At 36.3% G+C, this 19308-nt stretch overlaps 1 protein-coding gene and 1 long non-coding RNA gene across 9 annotated transcripts in view; one reads left to right on the top strand and one right to left on the bottom strand.

Annotated features, from left to right (window-relative positions):
• Window positions 1–19308, top strand: part of Atp8b (ATPase phospholipid transporting 8B) — a 97487-nt gene that overhangs the window by 34751 nt on the left and 43428 nt on the right. For 5 of the 8 annotated variants that reach the window (XM_076322744.1, XM_076322746.1, XM_076322745.1 and 2 more), the window contains exon 1: window positions 6952–8007. The exons of 2 other annotated variants lie outside the window; for them this stretch is intronic. The gene's annotated coding sequence lies outside the window, so the exon portion shown is untranslated. Of the gene's footprint in view, window positions 1–6951; window positions 8008–19308 lie in introns of those variants that run through there. One more of the 8 variants, XM_076322743.1, reaches the window with a different exon arrangement.
• On the bottom strand, window positions 13029–13804 carry LOC143152670 (uncharacterized). The gene is made up of 3 exons (XR_012993614.1): window positions 13764–13804; window positions 13193–13266; window positions 13029–13072 (listed from the first exon to the last, which is right to left on the bottom strand). It is a non-coding gene; the product is annotated as an uncharacterized LOC143152670 (long non-coding RNA).

Raw genomic sequence — 19308 nt, forward strand, 5'->3', positions numbered from 1 at the left:
GCTCCTAATTTCGTTCACCCAAATTTTCGTATTAATCGACCGTATACAATCGTATGAAACTGCTTTTTAGTATATTACAACGGAGAATATAATATTATTAGAATTTTTATTGCACCGAGCCACATATGGTTTATCCAACGTTTCGGGCATTTCTTTTCTCTTAAATCTATAATCGACATTTGTTAAATTAATTGCAGTTGAGCGAGTTTTGATTAACCGTTTCTTTTAGATATCTTTCGTTTAAATTTCGATTTGTACAAAAGAACAATGTAATAAAAGTTATAAAACATCGGGACAGTTTCTTCGTAATTTTTGAGCCTATAACAGAAGAAAAATCATTTGGATCGAATTAAACGCAAATAGGACAATTGGTATAATTTAGTAAAACACTACAAACAATTTAAGATTGTTTGAAGTACATCTTTCCGATATGAAAAAAATTTTAAACGAATCTTAGAGTATTTTAATAATTCGTTACATATTTGCCCACGTATTTCATTGTTCGGGGTACTGTCTAATATTTGAAAAATTTTATTGTGCTATACAAATGAAGAATTCGGTACAAATTGTATTATCCGAAGGAAAACGAAACAAATATAAGGAGTACAAGAAATGCTATGTAATCTAAAACTGCTATTCCGTTCGAGTCTATTTAACTTTGAATGATACGTGCTCATTCAGAGATATAGTAATGCAAAATATGTGCGAAAATTATTTGCAAACAAAAATGAAACACTAGCTAAAAGATAAAAACACAATGTTGAAAGACTTTTTAACAGTTGCCTATTAACACTTTCAGTGGCAGATGGATCATCGATAATTGTGTTATTTGTCAGAATTAAAAGGTTTATCGAGTGGGTGTAAACATTCAACTTGAGGTTAAAGTAAACTAGGAAAGGAAGGAAAAAGATTACTTCGTTCTCCAATCACATCGATCCACAAAAAACTTCGTTCCCATTACCAATGGAAGTATGAAGAATTGAACGTAATTTTCCCAAATCTTTTTAAGAATAATATTCACGCGCTTTTTTGCTCGGTAATACAATCAAAATTTTAAATAAAAAAGAAAAACTATGTTATAAGACAACGAACCAAATTATGTGCATTATAATTTCATAAAAAATAAAACAACAGTTAATATTTCTTTTGAAATGTAAAAATCGTAGTGATTATCCAACATACATTTTCTTTTAAAAAATTTGACAATTTCATTCTATTTATTCTATTTGAAGAGTATAATGTATAACAACGATTCGACGTAACTGTTACTTTCCTACGACTAAATATTCTGACCAAGATTTTAATCAATTTCTTAGTTTCTACGACAAATTTGAAATTCTGCAAACCGTTGCGCGAAATTCGTTTTGAAGGAAGTCGAACCGAATTGAACAGCAAGTCGAAACAAAAGAAATCCGTGCGTAATCACCGCAACCCGAGGTTAACTTGTATATTTTTATCGACGAGTTCTTTGCAAGTTAATTTACGACAATAATATCATTTGTGAAAACGCACGTGTTCGATAGATAACCAACGTTAGTCTTACTCAGCTCGTTCGTGGTTAAGTCGTGTGCTATCGTGGTTTGCTTACCATTCTATCGGCACGTTCGTATTTCCTGAACTAACTGGAATGTTGTGCAACGATGCTCGCTTACCTGAATAATTTTTACCGTCATCGAACCGATACGGTATCGAATACTGACCAAAGATGAATCTTCGTAGTTAATATACTATCTATCGTCTCGATATTCGTGAGATCGACGAAAGCGTTTCACATTGGTTTAGCAGCTGCATCGTTGCATCAGTGTGACATTTCTTATTTCACCTACTCCCGGCAATACGACACTCGAGCATCACCTTCGCCGATAAGAAATTTTAAGCCAACACGTATCGTCGCAACATTGACATATCATAACGATTTAGGACATAAAACACTGGAAAATGTCGTAACTTGGCATTTGTAAAATGTCAGTGGGACCATTAACATCTCTGTTTCGGGACAGTCCCGCGAGTATTGCGAAGCATTGTTCCTTTAAAACGACAACGTTCGAAGTTATGAGTGTCCCAATTTCTTCTACTTATAAAATAAACGCTACGGTATCGTCGAACGGTAATTGTCTGGTAATTACGTCGTATCGGTAAACATTTTTGCAATCATTTTGAAACGATCATATTTTTCTACCGATTTTAAAATTCCATGCGCACTGACTTCAGAATTATAGGACAAAGATTTGTGTAACCGAATCTGCTTAACATATTGTACATTATGTACGCGAATAATACAAGTTCTTTGCGGAAGCACATCCTCATTAGGTCGCTTGCTGAGCTAGACGGAAAGTAGCTACGATTATGCTTCTGGAGTCCCATGGAGAACTTGATCAAAATATTTTTATTCTGCGTATATTAAGTCGACACTCGACAAATCGTTCCGTTTTCCTCCGTTTACGCAAATTGGAATTAATCGATGTTGTTAATTAATTTATCCACCAGCGATCCACTTGCTTTGTAATTTCAATAATAAAGACCTTCGAAGGCCCAAAGAGAAAACGATTAAGTAGAATGTAACGCCGTGGACGGTACTCGAAGAAAAATACTATTTTGTTAGTCTTTGGGGTTTGGTCGATTCGTTTCTTTTTTTATTTTACTTGACTTTCGGTCATAAATAGTTGCATAGTATTTTCTTTAATTATTTACCTTATTATCCCAATACAAATACATCACACGGTAAAACAATCTAAACGATTAACGTTCAATTTTAAATACGATACATTTTACAATAAATGTACCGTAGTAAACACCTAAAGCAATATATAAATTTTCGTTGAGGTGAAAATTTTGTTTCTCATACCGAAATTTGTTTTCAGTCCGGCAAGTAAAAAACTATAACAGAACCTCATTGATGACACTTGGTTAAAATAAATGTTGTGATAATATTTTTGCTTAATTCCGTTAAGATTCTCTAATTTTTCTTTTACGTGCGTGCCTTTATTTCTATAGAAACAATAATAGTCCGTTCCAAAATGATTCGTTCTCCCGAAGCAAATAATTATATATATAACTTTGCATTTCCCTTATTCATTTGTTTTATTAAGCACCATAAGACCAGAATTTAACACTCAAATGCGTTGAGAACTTACGGTATTTAACAGTCTTTTATATAGGATATCGGAAAACTCAGAAATTCACAGTAAAATAAAATACGTTCTATAATATTTTATCATAAGTGAGATATGTACAATTTCCTTTGAGAAAAATTTCCTCTAATAATCAGTGACTTTTGTCGTGCAGATTTATGGTTTTAGTTCAAACAGGGAAGTGCTAAAGCAGATGTAATATTAAAAATTTCATTCTTCTAAAGTATTTCAAGCCTTTCTACAAGACTCACGAACAGACGCATGTAAAAAAAGTTAGTTTAAAATTAACGAGAGATAATTCAGGATAAAAGTTTTAGTCACGTATTTAATCTCTTAAAACGTGGAATATTTTTGAACTAATACAAATTATTAAACTTGAAACACTTTTTTCCGACAAATGAAAAATTTTTTTCCCAATACAATTAATTTTATGATCAGATTGCAACACAGCAATTCGCTGAACCTCGCGCCCTTTCACTTGACTTTCTACCATACATTATGTTTTTATCTATGTTCTTCAATGTATATATTTTGTCGTCGCCACGATAATTATTAAACTCGGAAATAAAACAAATGAAATAGAACAAATAGTAACATAGTGAAGAATTAGTTAATGCTTACCGCTCACCTAAATTGCATCTCTCCAATTTCATTGTTTTTACTGAATCTTGGTGATAAATATTTGAAATAATCGAGTAATGAAAAGTATAAATAATAAAATTAATAGATAACATTTTTTTTTGTGCGTGTTATAAATACTTTACAAAAGCTAGTACAATTATTACATACGATAATTTTCGGCCATATTTGTGTAGCTAACAAAAATGTTACAATGCATTCATATTTCACGCGATTCTGTTTTCATAAAAGTAGGTTAATTGTAGGATACTTTATACGTATTTCGTGCACGCGTTACAATTATTTAAAGATGAAATCGATATTTTTCTAAAAGTTATCGCGACTCGTAAACTTTACCATCGGAAGATTTTCTAAATTGCACCAGTACAATTTATGTACTCATCCTTAACGTGTTCGTTATCACGGATCTAGTTTATCACTTAAGTTATGGTGCGCTTCAAGGTTATTACATTATTTATGTTGACATATAAAATAAATATAAAGACAAGATTTCATCGTTATTATTATTTATTGGATACTCTCGTACGCTTATTTATCGATTAAATCTATACCATTCGTATAATTCCCTTTCTTACGTATATCTTTTCTTATTTTCATTCACAAATTTATTACCCTTAACGAAAGTATCATTTTAAAAATCGATAATTACAATTTGAGGAATCGATTGCTTAAATCACATTTATTACCTTACCTTCGAAAAAGGCGTATAACGAATTAATTTTTTCTTGGTAACAGGTTTAGCACGTAATAATAGCTGTTTTAAAGATAAGGCCACAACTTTTAATGTTAATTTGCCTGTAAATTAGTATCAAGTAGGAAATATACGATAAAATATCTCAATGGGGGAAATCACTGTGACGATTTGAAAAATCAAAAATTTTTTGTTGTCTCTTAATGTTTAGAATTTCAGAAAGCTACCTTTAAATATTAAAATAAAATTCGCAAAAATGTCGAAGTTACAGATGTTTTAACGGATGTAGCATAACGCTCAAACGTGACCGCAGCATATAGTGATAGAATTTTTCATACGAATAAGAAGTGTTTGGATGAAAGTGATAATTCGTAGAGCCAAGAGTATTTAGTCTAAGATGATGAGAAGTGTGAACGAAGAGTGTTTGGATCAACTGTAATGATTATACTGTGTGTCTTAGCCACTCTAACATTAAGATGCACTCGATTCTGAAACTGTGGAATAATTCCGTGCTGTTCTTCGCAGTCCCCTTTCCAAAACGATGATGGAGATAGCGAAACATATAAAGGAATAATCGAATCGTGCAATTAAAATATAAAAAAGAAGGAATGTGCACAAATAAATCGTGTACAGGGACGAATAGGTGTAAAGTTTCATCGATGTAAAAAGAAAATAACAAAAAGCCTCGGGAGCAAAGGTAAATTGACAGCAAAATTAATTTGTCGAAATGTCAATTTAATAAACGATATATATATACAGCAGTTTGGGCCATTTTACTTCAGAAAAGTGTACTTATAAAAATATCCATAAATAATCACTTGTGAAAACTCGAGTAAGAAAGAACATTTAACCGAATATACCTAAACATTGAAATTCGAGTAAGAAAGCGCTATTAATTAAACAAACCTAAATATCTTTTACTCAAAATAATAACTTTGATGCTCTTGTTTGGAAATTTGCCCCAAAACTACATCGAGTGAAGCTACAGTGGTCCAACTGGCAACTAATTCAACAGTAATCCTATTTAACGACGGTTATTCAGGATTGTTGCAAATAATAGAAGTCCTCAAAATCAAAATTGGACCACAGACAGGGAAAAGCAGGACATGCTTCATGTTTCTGCAGCTGACCGAAAAGCGAAAACAGCGACGCATGGCATTTAATAGAAAAAAACAGAGCTAGATATACACGGAGCTGATAATTTTGCCGTAGAAGATATATTTTATGGCCCTGGAGTAGATGCTGCTTGGTAAGTTCAACAATTTCAACGTTATTTCATAGATAATGTTACAAAACTTTAAACTGGGCAGATCGATAACTCGGTTAATTTTCATTTACCTGAAATTTTTTATAGTGGTTCTTGACAACATTCTCTTCGATTGCACTTTCGGAATTATTGATCGGATACTTAATTTTCTTCATAATATTTAAAAAAAATGCTGATTTCGTCGTTGATTCTCGATATTTTTCCTTCAAAGATCTACCATTTTGTAACAAATTTGTTTTTATGAAAATCCGTACATGCAACCGAAGCTATTATCTCATAGTTTAAGAAACTGGTATAATTTTTCATTTCAGATGTCACGGTGGAAAATTACACACTCGCCCGTTGTCTGTAAATTTTTGGAAGTCTTTTATACTGGCTACTATTAAGCCTACAATGATTAATACTTTTACACGAAATTTTAAGGAAATGTAGTTCAAAAAATGTACTTTCTAAAACCATTAAAGATTTTATAGAAAAAATGTTCAATTTCCCTCCCAAAAATCTTTGAAAATAGCCTTCATTTACAGTCGTCATAGTGATTTTCCCCCTCACGTAATACCGTGATTTACGCGATCCCTGATACTTCAATGCGATAAAGAGTTAAAGGAAAGAATCAGCAGAGTACAAAGATAGACAAAATTTTCGAACGATAGACGACGAATGAACCGACACCCGCAATTTTTCTTCGCTCTTCGCGAAATATTTTATTCCATGATTTAAATTCCAATTATGATTCACCGAGAAACGATTAAAAAATTGCGTGTCTTTTATCGATCGTTCGAAATTCTTATCTAAATACAAATTCTGACCATATCTGATCAAGGTGGGTGCCGATACGGACCTAGTCGGTGTTCGAAATGGGTGTAGCGTGTAAATAAATCGGAGAATTTGGTGGATAAACAGGAACGAATTGATACAGTAATACTTATCGCGGTATGCATGCGCGGTTGACGAACGCGTGAACCGTTTTGGTCAGTATACACGTAAATTTCAACCAATTAAAAATGTCGCGTGCGGCGCGGACATTCGCGGTTTTCAGCCGTCCACGCGTTCGTTTCCACCCCACCAAGATCCTCGATCGAAGCTTTTTCCTCGATCCTGTGGTCAGAGGAGGGGAGGGTGAATGGTTGGCGAAGGGAGGGGAGCGCCACCGATCGAGGAAAGAAATGCCACCTCGCGGTTTTACCCGTCAGTCGAGAATGGCGTATGCTTCCGATCGGACGGCCTTTCCGATCGGTGCACGCGCTGAAACGCTCCTTTCCATTCGTGAGACGCGCGACAACGATCCAACGTCAGCGGGATCCGATTGAACATCGTCTTTCGCTTCGATCTAGACCGAGTTGTGTCTCGTTTTACCGCGACGCGATTCGAGTAATACGAAACCGAGTGAACCGGTGAAAAAAAGAGAGGAAAGAAAAGGAAATACCCGTGAGTGTATTCGCTGCAGTCGACGAACGAGGTTTCGGCACGTGCGAACGATCGACGATCCCGGACGTTTCGCGAGTTTCCTAGGGAGCGCTACGGTAGATCGAATCGAGTCTCGTCGTTGAACGATCGGCTTTTCCCGGCAGATTCGTACTCTCGACGGGGTGAATCGTGGCGCGCGAGCATGTGAAAATTCGACGCGTGACCCTGTCGCTCCCGGGGAGTTTATTTTTCCTTTTTCTTTTTTTAAACGGTCGTCGAACCACGGTGTGCTTTTCCCCAGCATCCTTGGATCGATTCCTCTGCGCGGAAGAGCAATTGTCGACTGTGAACGCGTTGGCCCGCAACGTGCGAGAAAGACGCCGAAATTGCCGGGAAAGTTCGAGGGGGAGCGCGTTTCGAAAGTACGTGATTTCGTGCGTACACGAAACACCTTGAGTACCCTGAGCGAAGGTGGTCGATCGCTACGAAGGATTTCTCGCAACCTTGACCCACTGGGGGATCTCTCGGTCCGCTGTTACGATTACGAGTCACGCCGGATGAGCGACGCCTCGAGAACGGAGGCTTCGTAGGTATCTTCGATCAATGAACAAAGACGGTGTCTCTTATCTGCGACGCGGCCAGTGAATGGGTGTTCGAGGAAGCGTTTTTCGTGTGTAATCTTTCGACGGAACGATGTTTCTACGGGTACGGAACTACGATCTCGGCGGCTGTTGAACGTGGGTGTCCACTCGGAAAAGGTGCACGCATTGTGTGTGTGTGTGTTTTTTTTTCTTTCTCTTTTGGTGACAAAACGTGGCAACGTCAGATGAAACCACTACTATGCGAAGACATGACTCCTGGTGGTCCTCAAGGTACTTGATCTCTTCGTTCGGAACGTCCGCGTGGTTTCTTGTGTTTACTTGTTGGCTCTTTCATTCACGACTCGTCGTCGAGTGCGCTCGAAATAAACCGGTCCGTGCGCAATTCTTTTCACCGGTGAAATAAAAATAGTATTTTTACGTACAATGAGATAAAACGATACTTCGAATTTCGGGTAAACACGAGAGTTAATTTATGCACGAAATGTATAGCGATTGTTCGCGATTTGTACGAACAACGCGCTATTGAAAACCATCGTTACTTCTTGGTAAATTAAATAGATAGGAAAGTATTCCAGCGCACACGTGCTTCCGGTGTTTTCATTGATTTGTTCCGGGTTTGAATCGAACGAAACGTTTACAAGAGTAAAATTACCACCGTAAGTTTCATGTAGAGAACTTTGCCGATTAGATTTCGATCGACGCCGACTTTAGGGTACTCGAGTTCAAAACTCGAGCACCGGGCTTAAGATCTTGTCAGGATCTGACCTAGAATTCCTAACACGAGTTTTTGATGTCGCAATTGTGTTACGAATATTTAAATGCAGCCAATATTTCTTTAACGTTTTAAACGGCACGTCTCAATTCGAGTGTAACGAATTTATCGAAACATACACACATAGACCGATTCGAGATAAGAAGGACTTTTTCTCCATTTTTCACGTAGAATATGACGAGATGAAAACGATATTTTTATTTTTACTTCTCGAATGTTATTTCAACGTCAACTTGATTTATTCAAGTGGCGTGTTACATCGTTTCGTTTATACGTTATTGTACAAAGAAAGACAAATTCAACGATACAGGAATACAATAACGTTGAAGGTCACCCGAAATCCGAAATACGCGTATCGTTTTCATTTTAAAAGCGAACATTTAATGGAACTCTAGCATCTCATCCGTCCTTTCCGTTACAAAGAAGATACTCGTGTTTCGTTTCTGATCTCGCGCGACCTTGAACATTATTGTGTCGTATGTCGTTACATCCGTATTCTATTACCCAACGAAATGTCAATGAAAAAGTACAACAAACTCGTTCAAAGAAATCGTGTATAAATGTCGAAGTTCGAAACACGAAAATTAAAATATAATTTCCACTCGATCGAACGCTACCCGAAGAAATAAAAAAAAAAAGGAAAATGATTCCTCTACCATTATCTAATCAATAGTTTAGGCGTTGTTTCAAACAGCATTTATATTTAGACACTCTATACATGTATATTCAGAGCTTTATTAAAGTAGAGACTGACATTGAATCTTGGATGCAGGCTGATTAACATTTAAGTTCAATGAAATTGTAGCAAGTTTGCGTAACATTGATCAACCGTAGTGTTCTGACCACACGTAATATAGTTTTCCGGGAATGGCGCAAACGATTATTGACTCTCGCTATGTTTTCCAGCAGATGTGTACCGTATAAAACTGATAGATCATACTTCAACACGTGTGGTTTTCCAGGTTACGTCACAAATGGTTATTGACTTTGCTATGTTTTTTAACTGACATATATTTACTATGTAAAGACAGTAATTTTCACTGTTCAAATACTCTATCTATCGAGACGACAGCGAAGCAAATATGTCGATCGACAAAATGTGTATTTACGATATTGTATATTACACAAATTTTAATATAAAAAAAAAAAAATAACGCGGTTATAAAATTTGTCGTGTACAATATAATGCTATATGGACGCGCAAAATGCGATTCGAGTGTAAAAAATTGAATCACGCTCAGAAATGGATAACAAAAACACATTTTCAATATCGTTGAAATTTAAGAGAAGTTATCCATCGTTCGACGAACAATTTCCAATCGTACCAATTCTTCGAAATTCGTCTAGTAATATTCTCAGTATGAGTATCGCGTGAGTTGAGCGGGTAAAACTTTCCGCCAGGCTTAATATTATTCGGATTGCTATCTTTCAACTTGATATTAAAAGCCTTACTTGCAAATGTAAGTGCTACCGAATATATTTGTGAAAATCATCTCGTTTAAACTTGAAACCGAGCAAATCACGTTATAATTACATCCTTGTTTCCTGAGTATAGATTTTTAAATTTTGATTTTATCGTCGTTTTCGCGGAATAAATTTACATTCGAATGATGATCTCACGCGAGTAAATAGTATCGATACTTCTCGATTTGTTTTTTCCGTTAAACGAATCGAAGTTCTGGAGGTATCGATTCTCCTCTTGACTCATCTTTCTATTAAACGGATGTGTTCCGTTGCACGTGACTCATTGCGTATGATCATCTGCAATCCATTGGGACGTTTCTGAAGTCTACAGGATAGAACTCCAGCGATTACGTATTGACGAGTATGGTACGGTGTCGATGAACGCATAAATTTCTAGTGTCGAAACGTGGAGGCATCGAATGAAAATTTTACTATGCAAATTCATGCCTCGTAATGATCTTCACGGTATGGTCTTTGGAAGCAGAGTAGCGTACTTCTCGAGACGCATTCGAGTGGCATGAAAACTGATACCACTGTTCTGGCTACCGAACACTTTGTTCGGTTATTCTCATTTTTCGTTTCTTTTGTTTTCTTACGTTCGATAAAAAGTATACAATATCTTCTTATCATTTCCACCGTTCGTATCGGTGTAAAATAATATATATATATATATATATATTTCTTTCCCCGTCAATCTTATCCACGTTATTATTATTAGATCCCATAAGTTCGTAACGCGATGTGTTTATACTTCTCATCTTACCTTTCATAAACACATAGAGAGGAGGCAGACACAAGGAGACTCGGGTGACGAAACTGTTATGCTTCAGTTTAGTCCGTAGAAGGCATTCGAAAGCCACAGATCGTGACGTTGTAAGAATTTTATATTTAACACTTGAACTACCAAAGGGGTCAATTTGACTCGTTTCGAATTTCTTTTAAAAACGATTCAAATGTTAACGATGTCTTCGCCTATAATATTCATGGACATTTATCAAAATAGACAATTGATGAGACTCGTAAATTATTGAGTTGTTCGAAGTCATTTCGTTTTTTTTTTTTTTTTTTTTTTTTTGTGAAAATGAAACACGATTTCTTTAGAGTGTGTAAACATTTTATTAAATTATATATTCTCCATTTTGGAAAACGAAATGACTTTCCGAACAACCCAATAATTTGTCCTTTCCTCGTCCAACTTCGAATATACGTAAGTAGTTTGATACAAATAGTAATACGTTTATCGACGATTGTTCTAGTGGTAATACCCGGTTTTTTAAAATAATGAGTGAAATGCGTATACATTTTCGCCATTTCGTGTTGTATGGATTCTGAAAAGGGAGTACGGCAACAACTTCAACAAATAATATTTGTGTCGTTCATCGAGAAGGTGTTTTATAGATTCGTACGTGTAGAAAGTGGTTTAAACTAAACGATTTTGGAAGGGAAATTTTAAACTGGAAGATGAGCCACGAGACGAACAAAGATACAATTTGTAATTTGAACGTAATCGTGAACAAAATGATGAGTTTGTGCGTGAAATGTCGCAAATGCTAAACATGTAAAAATCATGTGTACCTATGAAGAAAATGGGAACGATGTTTAGCTTCATAGGTAAGATTAAAATATTACTTTATATGGTAGAAAAATAAACAGTAGGAACTTATGGGACGACCTAATATTATTATTTTCTATCGTACGGTGTATAGCGATGGTTATAAATTTCTATCGTTCTATATACCTAATATTATTACGTATCATTTTTTTTTTTTACCCCTTATCGACTTTCACAATTCCTTCGATATTGTCGGAAGGGTAGCTTCCGGTTTGTTTCATTCTTTACACTAAATTAGTCCCAGTTACGTTGAACATTCTTTCTGTGATGGTTCGGTTATGTAACAGTAATTAATTAACCTCGATCATTCACCATTATCTAAGTTACATTACTAAGAAAGAACATTTTCCAAGATTATTAGATAAAATTCTAAGTAACTAAATTTCATATGAAATTTATATCTAAACAAACCTGTGCAAAGAAACTCTTATAATTATCAATGAACTATCCCAATCGTTTGAAAATAAATTTCGTTGCCAATACATTTTTGAAAGTATTCCATTCTTTCTGAATCGCCCTGTACTGTCGTTATTCTATTCACAGTAAAGTCGATATTATTGTTACACGTAAGTTAAATCGATTCCTTTTTGCACAGTGTCCAATTAAAATATATGTGCTAGATAGTTATAAAAAAGGCCCGAGTGGACAAAATTTTGGAGAATTAAATTTACAATTTATTTTCTATCATCTCGTTCCGTATTATAACAACGTACGTCTTGAGCCACTTTCGTGATCACCGGCACGTATTTTCCAGTATTTATTCATCGTATGTGCACCGGTTGCTAACTACTTGTTTCACACACGATTTTAAGCGGCTCAATTATCGAGTCGTTGGCCCTTTCACATTCCACTTCTTACCGTAATTAAATTGCACTTGCTCGAGTATCGTTTATCCGTAGATTCGTCTTGGCATTAAACAGATTCGTGTCGCGATTCGCTGTGTACGATCATCTGTACGATTCGTTAGGATCAATATCCGAGACCCGAGAGTACTGAAAAGAGTTCATTGTAACGCGCGATCGATGTGAGAAACGTTAACATCGCACTTGTTCCGTCGCTCGTTGTTATGCGATATATGCGCGATTAAACGTTGGTCATTTATTTTCATTCCTCTCGTATTGTTATCGTAACTCATAATTTGCCGCGTTAAACTTCCCGACGATCCACCAACGATACAACTACCATCGTGGCAGATTTACTATGTCCGTTGAGTAACCGTCTGACGAAAAATTGTTAAAAAAAAGAACCATCGGTTGAAATAACGATCGATAGGGCGAACAGAGTAAGTACTCTGTGTCTCAAATTGTCACAATTTCTCTGCCAGATTGTCATTAAGTTATTCTTACCATTTTGTGAAACTGCACCGTGATAACACAATCGTATAAATTTTATTTTATTCTAGGAAAAAGAAATTATTTCTCGTTCGTCCGTACGTCCGTGGATTATTTAACACTCCGATTGAACAATTAGTGGCCGCAGCTACGGACCTGAAAAATGTCCTCGTAAGAAAGTTTTTTCACTGGGTTCACTTTATCCCCGTTTTCAAGTAACAATTTTGTCACCGGATTCAAGTAACGGTACCGTGCTCCTTATTTTCTTGTACTTACGTAGTGCGAGCGATCCATCAACTCGCGTGGCTCTGGGTAAGATCCTTATCACGCACCAGATCGAATTTCATTCACTGATGGAAATGTAAATTAATGTATCGTTCGTTACATATTCGCGACAATATTACCAATGGATCGGCTAGGTTCTCCCGATGAAAACGAGCCTAAACACGACACCGTTCAAACTCTGTACAATTATATATAATTTCAAACGTTTGAAAATCGTGACTCGAACTATACACTTGAGTATACAATATAATTAAAATATATTGTTGTAATTGAAAACAGTCCGAATACGATCGAGTTTGGATTTATTTTCATCGGGAAACCCTCAGCATTAGATCGATAACACTCTCGTGTAGTACACAAAAATGTTATTTACTCGCTCTTGGTGTATCCCATTCACTTTTCACATTGAACGGTACACGCGAGGTCGAACCTCGCCTCGAGATCAAAATCTCTGTTCCGCTTTCGTGCGAATCGGTGGTCCCGATTTTGTCACTCGAAAGCGGGAATTACTGTACGCAAGGCACGCGAGTGGGGGAGATAACAACTATCGAATTTCACCTACCTCTCGGTCGAATTGTCGAAACAGGATTCCAATAGCGTCACGACTAATGGATCGCAAAAATCCTTGAAAATAATCTTCATTTACAATCGTCACAGTGGTTTTCCCTCTCGAGTAGTTCCGTGATTTACACGACCCCTGATATTCCAATGTGACAAAGGTTTCAAGAAAAGAAAAAGCAAAATACAAAAATGAACAAAATTTTCGAACGGTAAACAATGAATACTCGCGGAATTTCTATGTAATGTTTATTCGAACGGTTTATTTTATTTCGTTTTTTGCTGAATATTTTTGTTCATTCGTCAATTTAAATTTCAATTATAATTCGTCGAAAATCGGTTAAAAAGTCGCGCGTCTTTTATCGACCGTTCGAAATTTTTGTCCGGATGCAAATTCCGATTTTGTCACTCGAAAGCGAGAATTACTGTACGCAAAGGCACGTGAGTGGAAGAGATAACAACTATCGAATTTCACCTATCTCTCGATCGAATTCTCAATAAAAGCAAAGTCCCGATATTGTCACAACTTGACCCCAAGGAGTGCGTCTTCGAACCCACTGAGGAATGTTTAGATGATCACGTGGCGGTTAGTGTGAAATCGCCTTTAATCTAACAACATCGTCGTTCAAAGAGCGAATGAAAGTGCGCTTCGTAAACGCGTCGAAATGTTACGAACGCATTGGTCGCTAGACTCGATCGGTGAAAGGTTAAAAACGATTGAGCCAGAATTATCATCGAGAATGTTTGAGGGATGCGATAAAGCCGAGTAAAAGTAGACAGTACGCGGATACAGTTGGCAGTCGGCCAATCGTGATATCATGAATGCATGCATCATGCGTGCCGGCTGTTTTCTAAATGAGCTTCCGTCATTCGGGTGGGGGAATACTTTTGTTTCGCCGTGAAACAGATGATACGTTACGCGTAAAAGTAAAACGTGTTCTCATTTTTCACCTGCGTAACAACCTGTCCGGGAAAGCTTCTTATCCAATCATTGATTTTATCCGACGTTGTACAATTCTATCGCGGCGGATAAAATTATCGATCGCGTATTTTTCTATATCGTTCGTTGTATTGTATTGAAATAATCCAACGAAATCTGAAAATTTGCTGAATCGTTGAACAAGTTTCGATTTTTAAACTTGAACAAACATTACTCCGAACAATTGAAAGAAACCATTCGCAAAGAAAGTTTCCCTTGTTGGTGACACTCCTTTAGAATTTTAATAGAAAAATTCACGGCCTTTGATAAATTACAAAATTCGTGGAGATGTTGGAACTTGGATCGTTGAACAAGTTTCGATTTCAATTTTTCGATTTTGCAATTTGAACAAACATTACTCCGAACAATTGAAAGAAACGATTCGCAAAGAAAGTTTCCCTTGTTGGTGACACTCCTTTAGAATTTTAATAGAAAAATTCACGGCCTTTGATAAATTACAAAATTCGTGGAGATGTTGGAACTTGGATCGTTGAACAAGTTTCGATTTCAATTTTTCGATTTTTCAATTTGAACAAACATTACTCCGAACAATTGAAAGAAACGATTCGCAAAGAAAGTTTCCCTTGTTGGTGACACTCCTTTAGAATTTTAATAGAAAAATTCACGGCCTTTGAAAAATTACAAAATTCATGGAAATCATGGACTTCATGGAAATATGTATCATACGATATTAACGTCATAGAATGATAACTATTGAGTTGCTGTACTTCTACTGTAAATGAATTTTTTTTAGAATTAATAGAATGCATATATGCTCGCTCCACATGCGAGCACGATTGTCACAGGATTGCAACGTCAGAAAACGATTTGAATATTTAAATGAATGATAATCTGTACAAATTTTTACATATTTTTTCCTAATACGAGGTCTAGCAATGGTTTAAAGAGAATTCATATTTAGAGGAACTTTGGTTCCTTATGAATACGAATAGCCATCATTTATACAGCAGGATATAGTATTTAAAATATATCGATACGTATTGCATAATAATGTGAAATATAAATTTATTATTCAAAATGGAACAAGCTTATCGGATAACTTGATGTAAATAATGAAACGAATACTGCTTATCGAATATAATAATTGTTTTACCGAACATCTGAAATGATCTGTACAATTACAAGTACAAATAAAACAAGAATTATTCATAAAGAAGAACAAGACTATACTAGTACTACGTAAGAACCGATCGTATCCATAGTGCTCTATTTTACAGTTCATGCATTCGTACTATATTTTAAAACGTTCGATATCTTCAGAGTTAACTGATATGTAAATTGTAAGATAATTTTCTCGACATCCCAAGTATCGATGCAAAAAGAAAAAAGAGCGACGACGAAAGGTGGTTCAGCCTGTGTCTAAATTAATAATCGATACTTTGGACACCCTTCGTAAATATCATATAGCTTTCACGAGATAGACTTTCGCAAAAAAAAAAAAAAAAAACAAAAAAAATATATTAAAAGAAAAAGCTCATTTGTACAGTTGGGAAGCTATTAGTTTTGAAAGATACATTTACCAAGACCTTTTCGTACCTTCTCGCAAGCCCCAATAACGAAGCAAGCTCGTGGCTATAATTCGGAACCGCCCTCTTTAGAACGATACACGATAGATACATTATTAATAACTTCGTACATGATTTATAAACACTCCTTCTGAATTCTAACGATATCCGTTTGCAATCGGTAACCCGGTTTCCTCTTAATACTCCTTCGTACCTTTTAATGAGCTCCACTTAGGTAAATTTCTACCTAGAAACGTTAAAACGTCTCGCGCGCGCCGTATCGCACGGCTCTTAAAAGTACCGAATATATTACCGCGTTGTAAAGGTCGTTCGTTTATAGTCGATCCTCTAATTATTTCGAGCAAGTACGTTACACACACTGCGTTTCGATTCGTTTCGTAAAACGGAATTTTATTAGCCGATAATTTTAGAACGATTATTCATATACTATCTCGCGGAGGGACGTGAGTCATCGTGCTTAATGCGCGCAATTGAGATGTCTCCGAAAATGTTGGTTGACGATCGGAGCTTACCCTCTGCACTCGTTGAGACGGTTCTTCTATTACCGCGGCTCCGTTTTTCTTGGACCTTTGCTTTCTTTAACCCTGCTCGAATAGCCGGAACAGAGCTATAAAAATACACGAGGCGGTTGGTCCAGCTTTTATCCCCTCTCCTCCCTCCGCCTATCTCTATTTCGTACAAACGCGAGGTCTCGAGGAAGAAGAAGAAAGGAAGAAAAAAAAGAAAGAAAAAAATGAAAACACGATCTCGAAATCGTGTATGCTCCGAGATCGAACGGAGCCTGTTCGTCTTTCAACTGCGGATTATTTCTGGGTCAATAGTTACACAATCGAGCAATATTAACTCGGGATCACGGCCGTTTCGTTCGTATTAGTCATTTATACGGCCGATGGTCAGTCCACGGAGCCGTAGCATTCGATCAAACAATGCTCATTCTTCTGCGACGTCTCCGGTTCGTCGATAATTCGTTCTATACGCGATCGTGAACGAGTCACTGAAATTAGAAACTAAATGCACACCCCCGTTACGCGCATACTCGAGCAAACAGGTGGTGAATGCACTCCGCGTAGTCCGGATAAGATCTTTATTATCGAGCTTTTGGAACTCGTTTCAAAATTAACGCGAGTTCGATGCATCGTTTTAATTGTATTCGACGATCGTTATTAAAACTGCAACCCTTGCGGATCGAGAACCGATTCCAGATCCGAAGACGTCCGAACCCCTTTCGCCCACTTGCTCGATTCAATTTCATCTTCGCGATATAAGATGATCGATACGAGGCGATTACCTCAAGAATTTGAAGACAATGGAGACTATGCCGATAACAGAAATATTTTATCGGGAGACGGACGTTTAATCGGGGAAACAATTGTCTCGTAAATGGAATAGAAACGAGATTTCGCAATTATCTCTAGTTTCTTTCTCCATTCTATTTAGTTTATTTTGCACGTTCGTCTCTATTTTTATTTCTATTTTTCGATTCTGGCAGATCGTCCTTTCGCACGGAACGTCTCGCGTCCTGAAAAACTATTATTCGCGAGACAATTATTTCCATCGTACGACTTTCCTCTCTAAAATGAACCCAGAAACCAGATTTTTGGGTGTTCGTAAAGACCAGCGATAATTTTACGAATGTACGAATCACTCGGTGTAAAATGTGTCATTTCCTTTGACAAAGTGACTCGTATGTACGCAATCCTATTCTTTTTGTCGTTGAATCATCGGCTACGTATATCGTGTGTTCGATACAGTATCTACAATTATAGTTCCTTATGTAATAATGTTCTCAGCATCCACGTGCCCCTCACTTTGGTCCATATACGTCAATCGGTCCAGAAAGCTGTCTCAAAGAGAAACAAGTAGATCAATTTTAACACATTTTGTGATCGATGTTCGTTCCATTTTATTCGACGATAAATAATTCGAATATTTGGAAAATTGTCGGATCGAGAAACAGTTTCGAAACATTCGTTACAGTAGTACCTCGGTTACTGCACGAGAGTCTCGTACGTTGCACTGTGTCAGCAAGTGGAAGAGATGATCGTCTAGCAAAGTTGGAGAGGGAAGTAACTGGTAGCAATGGCAATAAACAGTGGAGATACACCGTGTAAATGAAACACTTTTTACCAGGCTACCTTGATTATTGCACGAATTTCGATATTTATAAAGAATCGATCCGAACGACCCACGGTAACACCCATACTTGGTTTATCAACTAAGTTTGTACTCGAAAGGATTTTTCGTTAAAAATAAATTTTCTTCGCGTTCAACATTTGTTTCTATCTTTTCGAGATGTTAACCAGACAGAAATTCCAATCACATCTTCGAAGATAGTTTTCACCCCTTGAATGTACATATCGGTCTATAAAAAAAAAAGTGTATTTAATATTTTCCGAATTGCTCGATCTGTGTATCGAGTTTCGTGAAAATTGAAAATTGTCGATCGATATTTCACGTTTAGAACCCGAACATACTTATAATTAAAATATCAATAAATATCGGTAAATATCAGCGTATAAAAAAAAATGTGTATTTAATATTTTTCGAATTGCTCGATCTATGTATCGAGTTTCGTGAAAATTGAAAATTGTCGATCGATATTTCACGTTTAGTACCCGAACATACTTATAATTAAAATATCAATAAGTATCGGTAAATGTCAGCGTATAAAAAAAAATGTGTATTTAATATTTTTCGAATTGCTCGATCTGTGTATCGAGTTTCGTGAAAATTGAAAATTGTCGATCGATATTTCACGTTTAGTACCTGAACATACTTCTAATTAAAATATCAATAAATATCAGCCTATAAAAAAAATGTGTATTTAATATTTTTCGAATTGCTCGATCTGTGTATCGAGTTTCATCGCAATTAAAAATTGTCGATCGATGTTTGACGTCTGTGAACGTCTAGTACCGGAACATACTTATTATCTGTATCGTCTTAATCTCCACCTTTCTCCCTCTACTCGATGTGTTCGATCGAGTAGAGTCTACCCAGAACCCAGCAATGGACGTATAAAA

Source organism: Ptiloglossa arizonensis, chromosome 11 (assembly GCF_051014685.1).
Source record: "Ptiloglossa arizonensis isolate GNS036 chromosome 11, iyPtiAriz1_principal, whole genome shotgun sequence".
Lineage (NCBI taxonomy): Eukaryota > Metazoa > Arthropoda > Insecta > Hymenoptera > Colletidae > Ptiloglossa > Ptiloglossa arizonensis.